This window comes from Liolophura sinensis, chromosome 8, assembly GCF_032854445.1.
Source record: "Liolophura sinensis isolate JHLJ2023 chromosome 8, CUHK_Ljap_v2, whole genome shotgun sequence".
NCBI classification, from domain to species: domain Eukaryota; kingdom Metazoa; phylum Mollusca; class Polyplacophora; order Chitonida; family Chitonidae; genus Liolophura; species Liolophura sinensis.
Window position 1 is genome coordinate 29,340,856 of NC_088302.1, and position 19,005 is coordinate 29,359,860.

The following is a 19,005-nucleotide window of genomic DNA, read 5'->3' on the forward strand; positions in this document are numbered from 1 at the left end:
ACTTCAAACACAAAAACTTCATTATGACTCAATATTTCAGCATCAGTGAAGCTACTGGGCAAATAATGTACCTATGAGAGATTCTTAATCGTACCAGTATGCAATTATCTCCACACGCTTGGTGCATGTACATGTCTACAATGTGTGCTAATATTATCAATAAAAGCAATGAAAAAGAGAAATGTAAGGAGGCTGCCACTTAGCTGCCTCACCACTGAAAACGTTATCTGAAAACACATGTAGTTTATCTTGCTTTTCTCACATAAAAAGACAAAATTTTATTACATAACGTAGGCTTTATCACTGTTATTGATAGTGTTTTGTCCACTGATATCATACTGGACTCACTTTCAAAAACTTTGTCAATCAATTTTTTTGCTGCCTTTTATGGCGCTATATTGTAAACCCAAACAACACAATAATGAAAAAATTAGGACAACATCTGAAAGTTGTCCTGGACTTTTTTTCTGCTTTTATACTGATTCATACTGGAATATATGTGATTTTGTTTAGAGATAAAATAAGCTAAAACATTCCAACACAACCTACTGATAAAATCTGACAAAATATAATTTAAAAAAAACGTGAATTTAAAGACTGGGTTTTCATACTATACATGTACATTGGTTGCTAGGTAACAGTGAAATCAGTATCACGGGTACCTAGTTCATCCCCCCCCAACACCCCCCAAAAAACCCTCAATTACATGTATATGCTTTCAGACAACATATAATATGTGCATACACAGGTACATGTGCATTGTAGCTGAAGACGAAAAGGCTGCCAATAACTATATCAATCTATCATAATCAATGTTATACAGCTTTCAACAGATGAGTGAGATGAATATATATATATATCTTCGTTAATACCAGTATCTTAATCATCAGTGACAATTTGGCCCCTGAAGTTGAGGGTTGGTTATTATCTGTGACAAGAAAGTGAGAATGTCAGGGAATTGATATCATCACAGTGTCAATCCCTGGACTAGATATGAGCCAGACCAGATCATCAAACACATATACAACGTAGCTTACAAGCACAATTTAGACACTTAATGCACCTCTTGCATTATTTAATCTCACAAATGGATATCAGCTGCGATGCTTTGTCAGCTGTGCTAAACAAACCCTGAGGCTATATAAGCCCATGTGGTGACAAGACTCATGCTGGATCAGAAGCTGGTGTTGCTAAGCCTCTGGGGACAAGATGACTTTGTGAGTATCATCTGTGCTACCCCCAAACAACCTGCAGATTCAATGCACATGCGGATGACATCAAGTTTGATATGCCAACCATCTGTACCTGTATTAACTGATGCTGCAGTGCACCTGCTTCTAAATGTTCACAAGTATAATGCTGAGAGCCTTTAGATACCTTAGACCTGGCAATGAAGACACTAATATGAAATAACTACACATCAACATAATTTGGATACCAATATTTGAACAGTACGAGCACATTTATGCCACCCTACTGTGTCTCGTGACACATTTTGGTAAAATTCTGATTGAATCACATGCGATTTACAATCTAGGGTTAAATATCTATTCACCCATTCAAGTGGAGGAAAAAATAGAAAATTAGTGCTATTCGGCTTTCAGCGCTTAATATCTGGGAGACACATGTAGGAAAACCAGAAATCTGATCACCCTAATCACACCAGATGGCTTCAAAAAGGGCTATATCTATTTGAACATCCTATTTCGCATTTCTTGCTACCCAAAACCCCACCCAACCCACACAAAAACGCCTTGAATTTACATGTAACATATCTGCCTTTGAAACAGTGGCAGGTTCCATTAAATACTGGACACGCTTCATTTTAGCATCTTTTAGTAAACGATGTTGCCGGAGAATGTATTTATTTATTTATTTATTTATTTATTTCACTTGATTTGTGTTTAACATGGAAAGCAAAAACACTTCAATTCTGAGCAGCAACCAAGTTTATCGTGTGTATGAGTGGAAGACACGATAGTGGACAGAGTGAATAAATCCCTTCCCTTTGTCAGCTACGTGCCACACCTCATGACCCCCAAGCCTCCAGCAAGACTTGAACTAAATCTCCGATATCTCATTGGTCACTTGCAGCAAAAACAATGCTTTTAGTCATGCAGCCAGGCCAGACCAAAGTGTGATTCCAACCACTACGATGATCTACCACAAATAGCAATTAATTTTATCAAAATGTACAAGAAATTGATACACACACATTGAAATTCATGGCTGCTAGGTTGCAGCAAAATGAGTATTATATCATCACATGTGATATATGATTTCTACACTTATTAATGTGGTCCATATTGTACATTTACATTATCTGTGTATGTTACATATACATGTACAGTAAATACATATATATATATATATATATCACAGCTGTACCTAATGAAACATATGAGTGTATTAAGAATAAGACAAAAGACCTTACCTGCCGTCCCTATAAGCCGTGCTTTCTTCACTGTAAAGAACAAAACAGAAATGTTAATTAGATTAACTGAAAAAAGGAATCAATATCACCTGGATCAAATGACAGATACTTATAAAACATACAATAATGCAAATTAAATAGTCTACATTTTTTACATTACTGGTACTGAAATGGCCCCCACATTGATTTTGATATTCGCTTGGTTACATCACAATGGTGTCCCTGAAATGCCAGACACCAGACAGGACACCCTATGCAGTCCCAGAATACTGACACCACATAGGACAACCATGCTGTTACAGTGTACAGTCAATTGATGATCAGTACTTGGACTAGCTATCAATAGCTGAGGTCGAAATGAAGAGTATACCAGGATGGACTATATTTATTTACTTATTTGATTGGTGTTTCACGCCGTACTCAAGAATATTTCACTTATACGACGGTAACCAGCATTATGGTGGGAGGAAACCGGTTAGAGCCCGGGGGAAACCCATAATCATCCTCAGGTTGCTGGCAGACCTTCCCACGTACGGCACGATGGACTATGGAGTCAATGTTACCCTAGACCTGAATCCACACTGAACTATAACCAGAATTATGAGGTAGAAACGGTCATCACAGTGCTGTTTAGTCTAAACTGCTTGGTCTCCCACATTTTACAAGCAAGCTGTTCATTATATCACAAATACATGTAAAATCTTTCTGAAATCCAAAACACTCCACTATTGTGGGGTAATTTGGGGGGGGCAATTTTATGTAAATGACCATATAAACTTCATAACTATAGTTGTGAATAACCATTTTTCAAGCATTGTTTCTTGTTGTTTCCCCTTTTTATTTTGCCTTGTAAACAAAATACAAGTAAAAAAGGTACATGCATAATAAACTGGACTGGGCTAAAACCCAGACAAAACATCCATGTATTTCTTTCGAGAAGCATGAAAGCCTACCTTGCTCATAAAAATTTCATTAATACAAAACTGGTATATCAATTATTCATGATTGTTTCATCTGATGTTTTTATCCATATATCTATAACCATAGGCTTACCTTATTATAGAATCACACATCACATGGAGAAAGATACCTTTCATATATTTTAACAAAACAGATTTCCCTTCACAGTATAAAACCTTGGCAACATTAAAGCGAGATAAATGCACTTCAAATATTCTCCTGGCCAGCCAATATAGCTTAATTTTGCACTGACATAAAACGAATAGCAAATACCTTTATTCCTAACCACATACAATCATTCACAGAAGTTAGATTTGTTTGAACTATGCAGTTTCCAATATTCCTCAAGCTTACAGAGTGATTGACAGAAAGACAGAACAACTGACAAACAGAGTTGCTGAGAAATAGTTTCAACAAAAAAAAAGTAAATAATTACATAAACAAATACATGTAAATGTATATGATGAGGATGCATAGCATTATAAAGACAGACACCCCTCCACAGTATTGTGCAGCTGTAATTACATGTCAGAGTGACTGCGCAGTGGCTTACATGATACCATACCCAATACAATATGTATCACAACTCTGCGTGCACCGATAATCAAAGGTACATATATCTATATGGTATAGATAGGCAGATGGTAAGAAGATGAATAATAGAGTACGTCTCCTTGTGGGCAAGGAACAAAGGATCGACCCTTATCAAGCCACAATTATGACTGACAGGCTCAGCTGATAGCAGACACTAGTGTTTCAGGAACATGTATATCACGACAACTTTAATTCTAAAACTTGTAATTGATCCAAAATATTTGTGTTCCATATGACCAAAAGTTTAAATATAAGATATAAAATATATAAATATATATATGAAATATATGTTTCAGTGATTAAACCATTCTTCAAAACACTGCCAACATCTGATTTCATGTATTAAAATTATTATGATGACTTTATCATGATTATATTATAATTTTTTTTATTTTATTATGATTTTAAAATTATGATGATGACATTATTATGATGACTGTTCTAATATGTTAAACTATGTGCACACTGACAATGGTCTTAAACTTTAGCATGTTGAGTGATCATGTGTTTCTAAACCTGTCCAAAATGGTGCTGTCACTTCGCAATTCCTCCGAGGTCATTAACAAAGCTGATATTTGCAAATTATTTAATAGCTACTGGTATAATTACTTAACTAAGCTGCATGTTCAAGGTTAAAGTGGAGCGGGTGAAAGGCCACAACACAGACATGGCAGAATACTGACATCATTGATTATATATGTATACAGCAGCCATCTTTGAAAAAAAAAATTAGATTTGCCTGTAGGAGACACGTGTACGCAAAACTTCACCTCAATCTGTACACGAAGTACTGAAGCTGTGAATTTGGTAATTAACGTTAATTAATATGCCCACAGAGCATCTCCCTATATTGTTTACACTCTATATGACACCAAAAACTTAACAATAACCAGCATGAAGAATTTATTTATTTATTTATTTGATTGGTGTTTTACGCCGTACTCAAGAATATTTCACTTATACAACGGCGGCCAGCATTATGGTGGGAGGAAACCGGGCAGAGCCTGGGGGAAACCCATGACCAACCGCAGGTTCCAGCATAAAGAAAACACTATATACACTGTACATACAAGTCTATCATGGGATGACAATTTTTAAATAGCTCGCATAAACATAAATTCTGTTGTTAAAGATTTGGTAAAAGATTAAATGGCCGACAAATTTAAAATCCGTAACATTGAAGTCAGACACCAAATCACTAGTATATGTAATACTAGATTAGCAGTTTAGCAGATTAGCAGACCATGCGGTGATCCACATAGCTAGGTCCAAATACATATAGAGGAAAATTAAAGCACTGAGAAGTCAAGGAAATATCATTAATTTCCATGGCATTTAATGTCTAGAACTGTCCACTCATTAAAAACCATTTATTTTCCAATAAATGTAATATTTTATTGTTCAGTGAATCAACTATCAAGCAACTAATTTCCCATGGCAACTCCACTGTAAGAGTGATGGGGTGGGGGTGGGTTGGGGGGGTGGGGGGTGCTAATGAAATGATATTACAAATGACTATTGCCACATATAATACAAGGATCTAGCTGAGTTCTAGGTCCGGTAATGAAGATTTAAAAAATCCAAATGGCACAATCTTCTTTTTACTTTAATCAATACACTGTGGTAATTAAAAAAGCACGCCATCATATACATGTATCACAATTTCAAATTTCACATGTAATATTATGAATTGTACTAAGACGAAAAAGAGGCCATGCTAATTTTAAATATCATGATTCTGAAATCTAGTTACTATTTCAATTATCAGTACCATCTTATTCTTATATATGTGAGTGCAATTATCTATCTATTACCAAACGATGCATGATGGAACCATTCCCAATTAACTCAAACTACATCAAAGAAACAAGTGAGTCCTTAAAGAATCATTTTCCCTTAAAGTTTCTCAAAACAATTTTCACACAGCCCCTAGGAATTGCTTCTGAAGAGAACTAAAGCTCTACCGCTTTCAGTTTGCAGCAGACGCCATCTTGCTGCAGCAAGTGTGGCCTATTTGTAACGCAGCAGCAAATCAGAAGTTAGATTATTTTAGCTTGAAGTAAAAAAAAAAAAATAAATGATTGACAATAGAAATATGTCATTATAATGGTTCAAAATGTAGTTGGAAACCACTGAAACACCATTAATAACTGGTGATATCATGGATGTTTTTGTTGGTGACCTTTTATGAAGAAAAATGAAGTTTCAGTGGCAGCTAAATCAATGAAGTCACCATGGTGCAGTTTCAGGAATATAAATAAATGGCTATCCAATGGGACAGGCAGCTTACAGAAAAACTGTCTTTCAATGGAGATATGAAGGAATATAAATGAGAAATAAAGGAATATTAATGAAGCCTATCCATTTTTGTCAGCTATAGCTGATCCATTGATTTAGAATAAACTTATCACAAATATGCAATGTTCCTGAGGTATTGTCAGAAAAAAGAACCACTAATGACCAGTCAACCATTCTGCATTTGTTAGGCTACTTGCCTTAAATTGAACATAAAGCCAATGTCACAAGGGTTGCTAGTACAGGCTGACAGAATGCAAACAAAGGTATCATACTGATATACAGTTTGACTCGTAAATATAAGTACAACATGCCTAAAGTATTACAATTCTTAAATTTTACAAATTTTGGCACCTGTACCTATATTATATATAATACATACTAGGATTAAAATCCCAGAGTAGTAGGTAACACTCTTTCTCAAAAGCACCTGCAGGCTTTGGTTAACCTGAGTGACATCTGTCACTCATTACGTACATATCAGCATCTCAAGGTTTCATTTCCACATTCTCTTTATCACTGACACATTAAGAGCTTGGCTCACAACTCTTCTTTTTGTCAAAGTGCATTGTTATATGCCAACATGTCATGTAAACACACATTCATGTTACCTGTGACAGAAGCCCCATGTCTGAAAACTGCCACTCCATTTCAGGACAACCTACAGACCACAATTTTGGCCACAATTTAATCATTCAGTTGGGTGGAAACTGACTGACAAGGTTAAAATGCAAAACTTCAATTAAAATGGACCATAACTATACAGATCCACAATCATGCGCTGTAAAGAAACAGGTCGGCATGATATTGAGGTGGTTTGGTATCACTGTATGACACAGTGTGACACTGTATATTCTTTTTCCTTTTGCATTTGTATACCTTTGTGTTTAAGAGAAATATTTGGACAAATTGGAAGGTCCCCAACTATGTGCTGAGTAGTATATAATGCATGGCAAGCTAGATGTAATGATGCTGAGCTCTGATGTTCACGGTCAAGGTGTTACGTTGATGACATTGTTCCCTTGACTATTCTCAGTCACTGTACACACCTGCATGAATTCAGCAAACTTAAGAGTCTACACCATCTGCCACCAATTGCTCTTAAAACAATGCTTTATTTTCATAGAATCTTTCTCCTGTTCGCTATGTAATTACACGGAACCCTGACAAAACTGCCCATGATGACCTCGACCCAAAGAGTTCACAACCACATAAAAGGAAACTTAGTTTAAATGTAGCACCCATTCTTTACATCGGGGCAGTAGAACCATTTCCAAACAGAGAGAGGAGAGGTGGGTCTTAAATTAGGCAAGGGGCCTGTCTATGAAAAATGACAGTCAATATCTGGAAAAACCACCATCTCATTACATGCCCACCACCCCACCCACCCACCCCCACCTCCCCCCCCACCCCCAAACAACCCTAACAGTCTGCAGACACTGTACAACATCCCTTATTTCTTCACTTTGTCAAAAATCTGTGCAATACGTAATGACCTATGAATGATAGAATATAATTCTGAACTAAAATGAAGTTCCATTTCAGAACAGTTCCTATGACTGAATGATTGATTGGTGACTAAAACTATTCTGAAGGCTAATGGGTGGATGAATTTACAGTGCCTAAGGTTAACAGTTCTTCTATACAATATCACAGTGTTTCGTGGGCCTACAGCAAAGAACTGAACAAATGGTGAACAAGAATTAATTTATTTGGATTTCATGTGGCTGACAGGCAAAGGAAAAATTCAATTCAATTTTTAACCTAAGGTAAAAAGCTGCAGAAATCCTATTAGGCAAATGTGTCATAAGTCAAACAGTGTTGATTGAGCATTCAATGTGTCTAATACAACAGCCAGACACTTCACCAATCCAAGCCGCTCTAAGTCCTAAATGGTGGCAGACAGTATGATTTACATGTAAATACAGCTGGTCAATATTATCTTATCACATTCTCAGCATTTATAATTATACTCAATCCTCATATTTCCAGCCTACAAGCCTAATTCCGCAATGCAGATGATGGGCTTTATAGTAGCATGTGTGTGTGTGAAAACCAACAAGATACTGGTCGCATGGAGCAGTGAATCATGGGCTAATGTACATGTGGTACATATCACATATAACATCAACTAACTAAATTATAGGGCCTAAATTACACGGCCAACATGTAAAAGGCAAAAGACCCATAAGTGTTAGCAGTTGTCATTAAGAGACACTTAATACAAAATAACTATGCAGCTATATTGGCTTTATAGTTGTGGCACTATTGCCGACGCTCAAATCTATTCACTTCAGATACCGGTAGTATACATGTAAACGGTATACCCCACTATATAGGGTCGATATACCTCGTCTCTGCCCTTTGATCGGGCCGTGCTGTAACACATACACGTACATGTAGTATTCATGCCCTGGTTTCAAGGCTTGGCAAAATCTAGCAGAACCGATACAGAAACCGGCAAAGAAATCAGCTGAAATCGCAGGCGCTACCACCTTGCACGCGGCGGTTTGACGGTATTCGGAGCAGGGCGCCATGGAGCGCTCCTTCCGTCGGCCGCCTGGAAGCTAGGGGCGACCTTCCCAGACCTGCCACTGAGCCGGCAGCTCAGAGGTTCCCTACCCGCGACACGAAAATGACAGCTAGCCGCTACAGTCGGCATTCCAACCCTTCCCCGTACTTACCAGTCACACACAACAGGGACATATTCTTCGCCCTGAAGCTTCTTTAAGGTAAACTCTCGGAATTACATGACAAATCCATGTCACTAGTAGCCTTGGTACCCGTAAATTGTCGCTATGCCTTTCCACATCGTCGCATACTATGTCTTGGAGCCGCCATGTTGATTTCGGTCAGCTCTAGTAGAAATGCTTATGCACATTTCCGTGACGTCACGGCGATTCACGTTCACTTGCATTGATTATTCATGTCTCTTGCATCGAACCGATTCCATACTACAATGTTTGCTCGCAGTCACTGGTCGATAGTGCCAGGCAGAAAACGGGGCAAAAAATGTTACCGACCTTCCCTGATTAGTATCCCATAGAAATATTTAACTTTTTACGTGATTACAAATTTCAGTGACAAAATGGACAAAATTTAACATGATACAAATATAATTTGTTTTATGCATGCAGGCCTATACATTCATGTATAGGTTTGGGAAACATAATGTAATAATTCATATTAGTTTTCTTTACTGAAGAAAAAGTTGTAGCATAAATTATTAACAGGGCTCATCTCGTCGGCTTAGGGCACAAGCCTCATGTATATATAGGCCCCTATATTGATTTCAATTAAAATGACATAAGAAAATCTGCGGCATTATAAAACTATACCGTCTGATGACGGTAACAAAGTGGTAGGGGTCGATGGGACTATATGGATTTTAAGGTCAACAGCTTTTCATGAATGTACTGTGTAAGTGCCAGCCAGTCTACATCATATGTACAGGTCGTGTCATGTTATACTCTATAGTATAGGCCTAGGTCTATATATATTTTAAAACAGATTCTTAAAGTAGCCGTCAACTCCACAAATATGTATTTTAACCATGGCAATAAATTTCAGAATTAAATGAAGTCATTATCATACATTTCTCCTCCACCAAATGGTATAACACAAAGGACACACACATTTTACATATCTATATGTCGTCCATTCTTCATTGACGCTTGCACGAACAAGGCTACATGTATAATGGCACAATCTAAGACCGAGTACATAGCCAAGTACAACCGCCTTAAGTTGCGCAGTAGTTCCGTTAGGTAATTATGTTTACCTGAATCATACGAAATGTTTTATGTAAATTCTCAGTGAAAAACGTGTAAGCATATATAGGCAACCCACGTGTATACATTCTAGTTCCCGCAAGCCTTAAAAATAATCGTTCTGCCTACTGGCTCCATGCATTGGGCAGAACTTCTTTTCCGCGATTATATATAGGCTTGTATGAGCATGGGAAAATCGCCAGATTTTGGTTGAAAAGAGGCCAGTTTATTGATAATGGATTAGCTTACGTCATATATATATATATATATATATATATATATATATATATATATATATATATATATATATATATATGTACGGAAGTTGACGAAGTTGCTAAAATAATCAACTGACTGAATTGAATGACCTAATTACAACAGGGTTTGCCAAAATCATCAATATTAAACGCACACCGAGGTTTGTCCAAATCATCGGTGCAAAGCCTAAAAAGAAAACTAGCAAATCAACAATTGTATAGGCGTAAATACAACAGGGTGTGCCAAAATCAAAAACAAATAAATATAGAGTACTTGCCCAAATCATCAATAAATAGACTGAATATATAAACAGCGGTATTTTGAATGTAGACCTGTGCTCAAATCATCAAATGGGTGATAAGATACTGACGACGCTCTCAGCATATGAACATAATATGTAGGTGCTTAACTGTTGTTTCAATACCATACATTCAAGGCTCTTTCAGTTTCACACGACATACCGATGGATTTATATACATGGGTGGGGGGAACCTGAGTGCCCAGGGTAAACCACTATCCTCTGGCAAGTTACTGGCCAACTGTCGTACGAGTGATACATATACAGATTTGCACATATCCACAAGTGGACTTCAACGAAAGTAAGATCGTGCAAAAGGCTCTACACGAGGGCCGCCCACCACGTATTCTCATCAATGCTCTTGTATATCAACTATTTGCTCTCTATTTGGGTCACCTATAATTTGAACCCATGAATCACGAAAATAGTGTCTGCCCATCTTTGCTTTATGATTATTCTAGTCTACATATTTATGTATGATATAATATTTATTCATTTATTTGATTGGTGTTTTACACCGTATATATACTATAATATTTCACTTATACGACGGCGGCCAGCATTACGGTGGGAGGAAATCCAGGCAGAGTCGGGGAAAACCCACGACCATCTGCAGATTTCCGCCAGGCCTTCCCACGTACGGCCGGAGAAGAAGCATGCATGAGCTGGACTAGAAGTCAAAGCGAGGCGACTGGATCATTGCGCCGCGCTAGCACGTTAACCTACTCTGCCCCGAAGACCCCTGATTAATGGAATAACTATCATTATATATTTAGGCTCAGTCCTGAGCGGATTATTAACATTATAATTACCAGTATTAACAGGTCTTTAAATGTTCGCCAGGTCATTTACAACATGTACGATTTCGCGAATGCCTCTCCTTACACAAGTGCCCTATTTAGACTAGCATGATATTTGCCACGTGCACGGACTGATTAACTATGACAAAAGATCTAATCACGTGTATTTATATACATGCGTGCAAGTTTCTGGCTGGAGGGAGACACCATAGCGGAAACCGTAGCATTTCACTATTCATAAACGCCTGGCAAAGCGCAGGTAGTAGAATCGGAGAGGGCTAAATGGATTCGAAAACGCCACTGTGTTAAACTCCTCATTTTATTCAAACATGTATCTAATTCGCCTTAGAATTAACGAAATTATACCTAGCAAAGCAAGCAGTTTAAAATTTACTGACCTGTATGTTACATGCCTTGTTGTATAGTATAGTGTCACGTATACATAATCTTTCCATGATTATCTGGGAAAATAAATGAAGAAAAAATTCCAGCCTCATATCTTATACTTTACCTTAATTTTTCTTTGACTTTAATTTCTTGTTAAGAACACGATGTTGTTAAGGAAAATGTTAGATATCACATACAGGTAAACGGACGAAATGGTAAAAGTCCTAGTAATCATACCAAGTCTAGAACATATAGGCGTGGGGTTTACTTATGTAAGGCTCACAAATGTAAATGACTATGTATGGGTTTACACCTGTAAGGGTTTACACACGCATGGGTTTTCACCTGTATGACTTAATTTACACCGGTATAGGTATCAGTGTTTCCGTTTCTGCATACCGAATATGGTTAAATCTAAATAACCTCGAAAATCTTGCACGAGAACAATCTTGTATGGAGAACCAATCAAGTTGAAACCTTTTGTGTAGTTTTCAGCTTGCGGATACATGCACCCCAATGCATCACGTGACACGTAAAGTTTACATCTGAAATTTTGCATCATAAAGCCCTGAAAGACCTGAACGAAACATCAAACCTGCACATTTACAGGAAGCAAGGCTGTTATTGTATATAAGTATAGGGAACAGGAACACATCCCCGTCAGTCTAGAGCAGTTAACGAAGTTCATTCTTGAAAGAACGTGTGCGTCTTGTCGTATCGATATTCAACACGTGCGCTGTACTATGTGCGATATTTGTGGTATTCACGTTACGGGTTTTGAGACAATTAATGTGTTAAAGGAGTGCATCTTTGTATTACTGAATTACATGTACACACAGACGGCATAACTGTGAGCTGGGTAATTTCTTTTAGCAGTTTTCAGCGAACTGGATCGCCTATACCAGTTTTTCCGTTCAGTGTAGGGGCGTACCTGCTGTGAGGTGAGGAGTTACACTGTATATAGGCACAGTAAATTACAGTCTGTTACAGAAAGTACCGTATTCTGGAGGATACTGGAGGTAACTCTACCATGTGAAAGAACGTCCAGGAAGACTGAAATCAGGTGAGATCGCGCAAGAACGCTCGCACATCGTGTTAGGGTAAGGCTGCGTAGCTTTATATCCAGTATTTGTGTATCACCTAGGCGTTGTATAGCTGCATGCATTCCGCGAACCATCTGGTGTAAGTTTGTATAAATCAAAATCCACCTCATTGATTTACTCTGATCAAAAGTCAGCTTATCTTGAGTGCACATTTGAGAGCCGCTTATATTTAGCCTTACCTTACAGTAAAACTACCCTGTTATTTTTCTCTCTCTTCTACACGGCTCCTTATAGCCTATATCGCGAGGACAGGTCCATGCGGGGCGCAGATGTTATATGAGGTATTGAGCACTTACATATCGCTCCACTGCATGCGCTTTTTTCAGTTGGCCACCCTAGATTCTTGTGTCACATTTACAGATACAATGTAAATTTTATTGATGTTTTATGCCGTACTCAAGAATATTTCACTTATACGACGGCGGCCAGTATAATGGTGAGAGGGAACTGGGCCGAGCCCGGGGGAAACCAACGATCATCCGCAGGTTACTGACAGACCTTCCCACGAACGACCGGTGAGTAAGCCAGCATAAGCTGGATTTGAACTCACAGCGACCGCATTGTTAGGAGGCTCCTGTGTCATTACGCTGTGCTGGCGAGTTAACCCCTCGGCACCGGAGGTCTGTTTACTTTGAAACCAAATTTGTTCGTATTATTTTAGATGACAATGCAGTAGGGATTTTTTGTGTTGATTTTATAACTTCTTTAATTGTATAGCATCTTTCCTGTTTGACACATATCTTACTTTGGTCTGCGCCTTTGAATCCAATTTAGTCATTATACATTCAAAGGCCTTCGCTTTAAATCCCCTCACATCATTAAACACTTCCGACGATTTGTTCATGTCAGTTTATTCCTAAGTTCTTTAAAGCATATGTTATTATTCATGTTTTTCCCAAAAGGATTGTTTGAAAATGCGATTTTGCTATACCTTGAATTCAAAACGTCGTTTTGCGCTTGGTAATTTGAATACTCAAATCAGATTCTTGAAAATGCACTGCGTGTATAGTTATTCCACACAGAAATATACCCTCCCTCAAATTCGCATGAATTCGATTAAGACCTAACAGCCTCTGTTGAGCACACTCAACTTGAAAATCAAAATCTAAGTGCTCTTTCGCACTCCGACAAACATACAGTGGGCATATTAGTTCGCCAGCTCTCTTTGGAAAGTGCAGACTAACAAATCTACTCAGTTGTCCTGTACTAGTATATATGTTTCCGTTAATGTACGTATAAATATGTATGCTTACATCTGTATGTATATATACTCACCGATCACGTTTAGAAGAGACATGGTCCCATCGTTCTATATCTTCGGAGATTTTTGTCCCGAGTCATAAGACTCACAGAAATTGTCTCCACTGATTTGGTCGCATTTTGAAAGGATTTCCGTTAGAGTGTCGGTAATATTTTCACAATCAGCAGGATCGTCGATAGGCCACAATACGGAAACCATACAGCTATGAGAAAAAGCCGCCCTGTGATTTATCAACCTTCTTGTCTCGACTACCGGTCGTAACGAGAAATTAGCAGTGGCGGTTGGCACAAATGAAATTGCTCACAATGCCAAATGTCGGTAACTGTCAACCGAGAAACAGATGCTCACTCGTTATATGACCCATCAGTCTGACGAAATGCCAAATTGACATCAGTTATGTCCCTTTTTCAGCTGCTACCGTAGAATGGACAGCGGCGTTGCCATTGTGTTTGGTCGAGGCATTCTTAGGTTGGATGAAGACACCGTTGTGTTGTAGACCAGTACTATGGGTTTAACTCAATCTGGTACTGACCACTCACTGGAATATGATAATTTATCCGTACTATAACCGCACCAGAAATCAGCGCTCATTCCTTGCCACAAATCACTGTACTGAGTTCTCCGTCAGAAAAAAAAACTCATATTGATACAGACATTAATCAAACTCCAAGTCCGACAGCTGGGGACTTGGCTTGTTGAGGTCTGCGAATAAGCTGTATACATCCCTGAGCTCTTATAACCGTTACCTACGTACATGTAGGCCTATAAAGGCGATTCCATACCTTATTCCACTCGCTTGATAATGCTACACAAGGAGGAAATGAAGTATTTTTTTCTGATATGCAGCTATACAATGATAAATTTTTCTTATACCCTTTGGCGGCTTATTCTTTATGTCACAGTAAGTCTTTCCACCCTCAGAGTATCATCAGGCTGTGTGCCGGCATTCCGGGTCAACTTACACACGTGTAAGATGTTACTAGGCCATATGTTATATAATATATTGCACATCTTTCCGGGTTTTTTTTGGAAACTGTTGACAAATACCATTTTCGTAATTACCTTTTAGTTGCAATTAAAGTTATTTCTATTCCTTGTTTCGAAATTGTACTGTAAATTCTTAAAGAAACGGGTCTTTTTGATTTTGATTTAAATTTGACATTTCGTTCCCGGTTGATGAACTGACTTGTGATTTGCGCGCATCTGGGTATATATTATATTATTTCGTCTTTATTACCCTTTATGCGAGAGACCCACCTGCACTGGTTGGAAACCACTGATCATGGACAAAAGTAATGAAATCATAACGAGGCATTGTAATAACAATAACGGTTGTTTGGTAATGGTGAGGTGTGACGGTGTCCGTCACCACTGTATCAGTGTTTCTCTCTCTCTCTATGACCACATACAGATAGTCTGCCCACAGCTTTATCCAACAAGCACAAAGGCGGCCAACTTCTGGTGAAGGTGCAAATGAATTATGCTATTCACTGGTTCACTTTATTCAGTTCCCCTGTCTTTTGCATCCGATCACTTCCTTTGCACCTTCACTAGAGTCCCTCTATATTCTGCCCCGGATCACTTCCTTTGCACCTTCACTAGAGTCCCTCTATATTCTGCCCCGGATCACTTCCTTTGCACCTTCACTAGAGTTCCTCTATATTCTGCCCCGGATCACTTCCTTTGCACCTTCACTAGAGTTCCTCTATATTCTGCCCCGGATCACTTCCTTTGCACCTTCACTAGAGTCCCTCTATATTCTGCCCCGGATCACTTCCTTTGCACCTTCACTAGAGTCCCTCTATATTCTGCCCCGGATCACTTCCTTTGCACCTTCACTAGAGTCCCTCTATATTCTGTCCCGGATCACTTCCTTTGCACCTTCACTAGAGTCCCTCTATATTCTGCCCCGGATCACTTCCTTTGCACCTTCACTAGAGTCCCTCTATATTCTGTCCCGGATCACTTCCTTTGCACCTTCACTAGAGTCCCTCTATATTCTGCCCCGGATCACTTCCTTTGCACCTTCACTAGAGTTCCTCTATATTCTGCCCCGGATCAATCCTATGCAAATTCACTGTTCGTCAGATCGTCTGTCCTCTGCACCGGATCACTAATTCTTTTCACCTTTACTAGAGTTCGTCTATATTCTGCGCAGGACCACTTCCTTTGCTCCTTTACTTTTCGTCACTTCAGGTGTATGCCTTTCACCGGACCACATCACTGTATCTTTCACTGTTTGTTCGTATATCGTGTCTGCATGCACCTGATCAACTCGGTCCAAGCTTTTGAAACCTGCGTCTTCGCGGTTTGTCCAGGCTCTGTTGGGCTGCGTTGTTTGTTTGCCTAATAAGGCTAGTTTCCGTCCTTCTGTCAACACATCGTCAGCAGGCACCTTCACTGTTACATTTGTAGACTTTTGCCTAGACACGATCAGCATTTCAGGCACATTCACATTTCCCATACAGTCTTCGACGCACTTCTTAGCGTTTTGTTTCTCTGTCTCCTGCACCTGATCAGCACTTCGTAAGCACATCGACTGTTCCCCCTCTCTTTTCCACGCCTACAGCCTTAGATGCATGCACCTTAGCGTGTTGCTCCTCTGCATGGGCACTTTGGGTGTTCCTCCCTATTACATGCAAGCACTTTAGCGTTTTATCCCTCTATATGAGCATTTTGGCTGTTCCTCTCTATTACATACAAGCACCTGAGCCTTTTATCCCTCTATATGGGCACTTTGGCTGTTCCTCCCTATTACATGCAAGCACCTTTACGTGTTTTCCCTCCATCTCTTGCAGCCACGCAGTCAGCACTATTCCCTCCTATCTATGACATTCTGTGCATTGTCGCTGTCCACCACTCTCGTTTCTTGCCTTTTCTTGTGTTTTAGGGTGCTATGGTTTTGTCCATGCACTCGTGGAATTGGGAAAAAAGAACTCCTGTACATTTTAGTGGCTTTACACTGGGCACATACCTTCCAGAAATGTCAGAAAATAAATAAAACATTTATATTCCATCTGTTTGCAATATAAGACTTACAGTTGACAGCCAGACCTACAGCAAATTAGCGTAATTTGTGTCTCATGCACCTGCAACAACCATCGGTTTAAAATCTCCTCGTATTATATTTCATTCATATATATACAGACCGGAGGAATTATCAAGCAAAGATGTACAGACACAATTTTCTTGAATCATGGGTTCAAATTATAGATAACCCAAAGACAGCAAATGGGGAATACGGAAGATGATAATATTAGAGTTTGCGCTGACCAAAAGTTTCTTGCGATGCTTCAGACGGCAGGAATCCTGAACAATATGACACACTGATTACCAATAATGGACTGCCTGGAAAGGATATTGCATGTTGAACGTCATATCTCTGAGCCATAATGCTTATCCAGGCGTATACAATATACGTATATGTATATATTCACCTAATCTAGAGAGCATACATAAAGCCTTTCTAAGTTAGGAATATAAGGTTGACTATGTGAAAACAAAATGGAATTTTTTGTTAGATAATTGTTCAAAAAATGCTATTCAGAAGAAGTTGCTTACTCCTTGGTCACGTTTGTCTATTGGACCGGAGTTTTCAAACCCGCCTTCTACATTTGCATTGTCATTTGAGTCTTTACGATAAATACGGACTGTTCTGTGCAAAGGTCAGGGCAATTCATGCAAAAGGTGAACTCACTGATCCCAAGCTCGTGGCTTATTAGACCGGAAGCATAAAATAACATCGTTTAACCCGATTCATAGTGACAGTAGAGTGGATAAAGTCAGTTTATGTGTTGATATCAACACACATATCAATGATATCAAGGTTTGAATAAATCCGATCTCAAAAAACACAAGAGTACTTCGCATGCAGTCCGCATATAATCTTCTTCTTCGACATCAACACTGACGTAAGGTTACATGAACATTCGGAGCTGTTGTGAACAAATAAGCCATCGACTTCAGCAATTACTAAAACAAGGATTAAAATGGACCTACATGAAGGAACTTCAAAATAGATTGTGCTGACCTAAAAGTGGATATAGCCTGTTTGTTTTTAAAATGGCCTTTAAGCAGTTGAAGGAAACATGCTGTTAGACGCAGTCTCAAAACTATGGAAGCTTTTGACCTTTTACTACCTGGACCTTTGTAATACAGCGAGACAGAGAGGCTGTTTTCTGTGGGCTGAAATAGTCATCATCTCTGACGCCTCTTCATACATATTGAAATCAGAAATTTTGGTTAAAGATTATTCTCAGATCACTTGGTGACGTCACATGGCGAGAGCCCTGTGCTCTTCTGTCGAAGATTCCAGTGACCTTGTATACTCCTCCACGTAAGTGTCGCTCTCTACGTTCGTTTTATATCACTGCCATCACCAGATAAGCTTGACTTTTGGAGCCTGTGCAACGCATGTAGGCTTGTTTAGTCAAAATTAATCAACTGTCATCAATTAAATTGTTTCAGGTGTTGGTAAGAATCATATTTTGTGGATATAGGTGCTTTAGATTAACAGAATCTATGTGTATGACGTATTATTAAAAACAAAGGTTGAGGCAGAGCTTTTTGTGTTTCCTGACATCACTTCCTGCCTTATCACCGTGACCCCAGTGACCTCGGCTTTGTTCAGGATTTCTGAACGTGTATTAGAGGTGGCAGTGATAAAAAGCCAATGTTAGAGCTCTGCACATGCGCTGTAAGGATTATGATGACCTGGCCTAATCATCAGGCGGAAATGTGGTACTGCAACCCTCAACGGCACAGGCTTGACAGGTGTGGCATCGTAATAGTATATGGCGATCGGTATTAAAATGGACTATTCAACACACTGCAAATGTTTGCCAC

At 38.9% G+C, this 19,005-nt stretch overlaps 1 protein-coding gene across 1 annotated transcript in view; it reads right to left on the bottom strand.

Moving 5' to 3' along the window:
* LOC135473391 (protein unc-13 homolog B-like) overlaps window positions 1-14,427 on the bottom strand; it is a 185,759-nt gene extending 171,332 nt beyond the window's left edge. Inside the window, 2 exon segments of the mRNA XM_064753241.1 lie at window positions 2,435-2,464; window positions 14,175-14,427. The gene's annotated coding sequence lies outside the window, so the exon portion shown is untranslated.
* Between the last annotated feature and the right edge of the window lie 4,578 nt (window positions 14,428-19,005).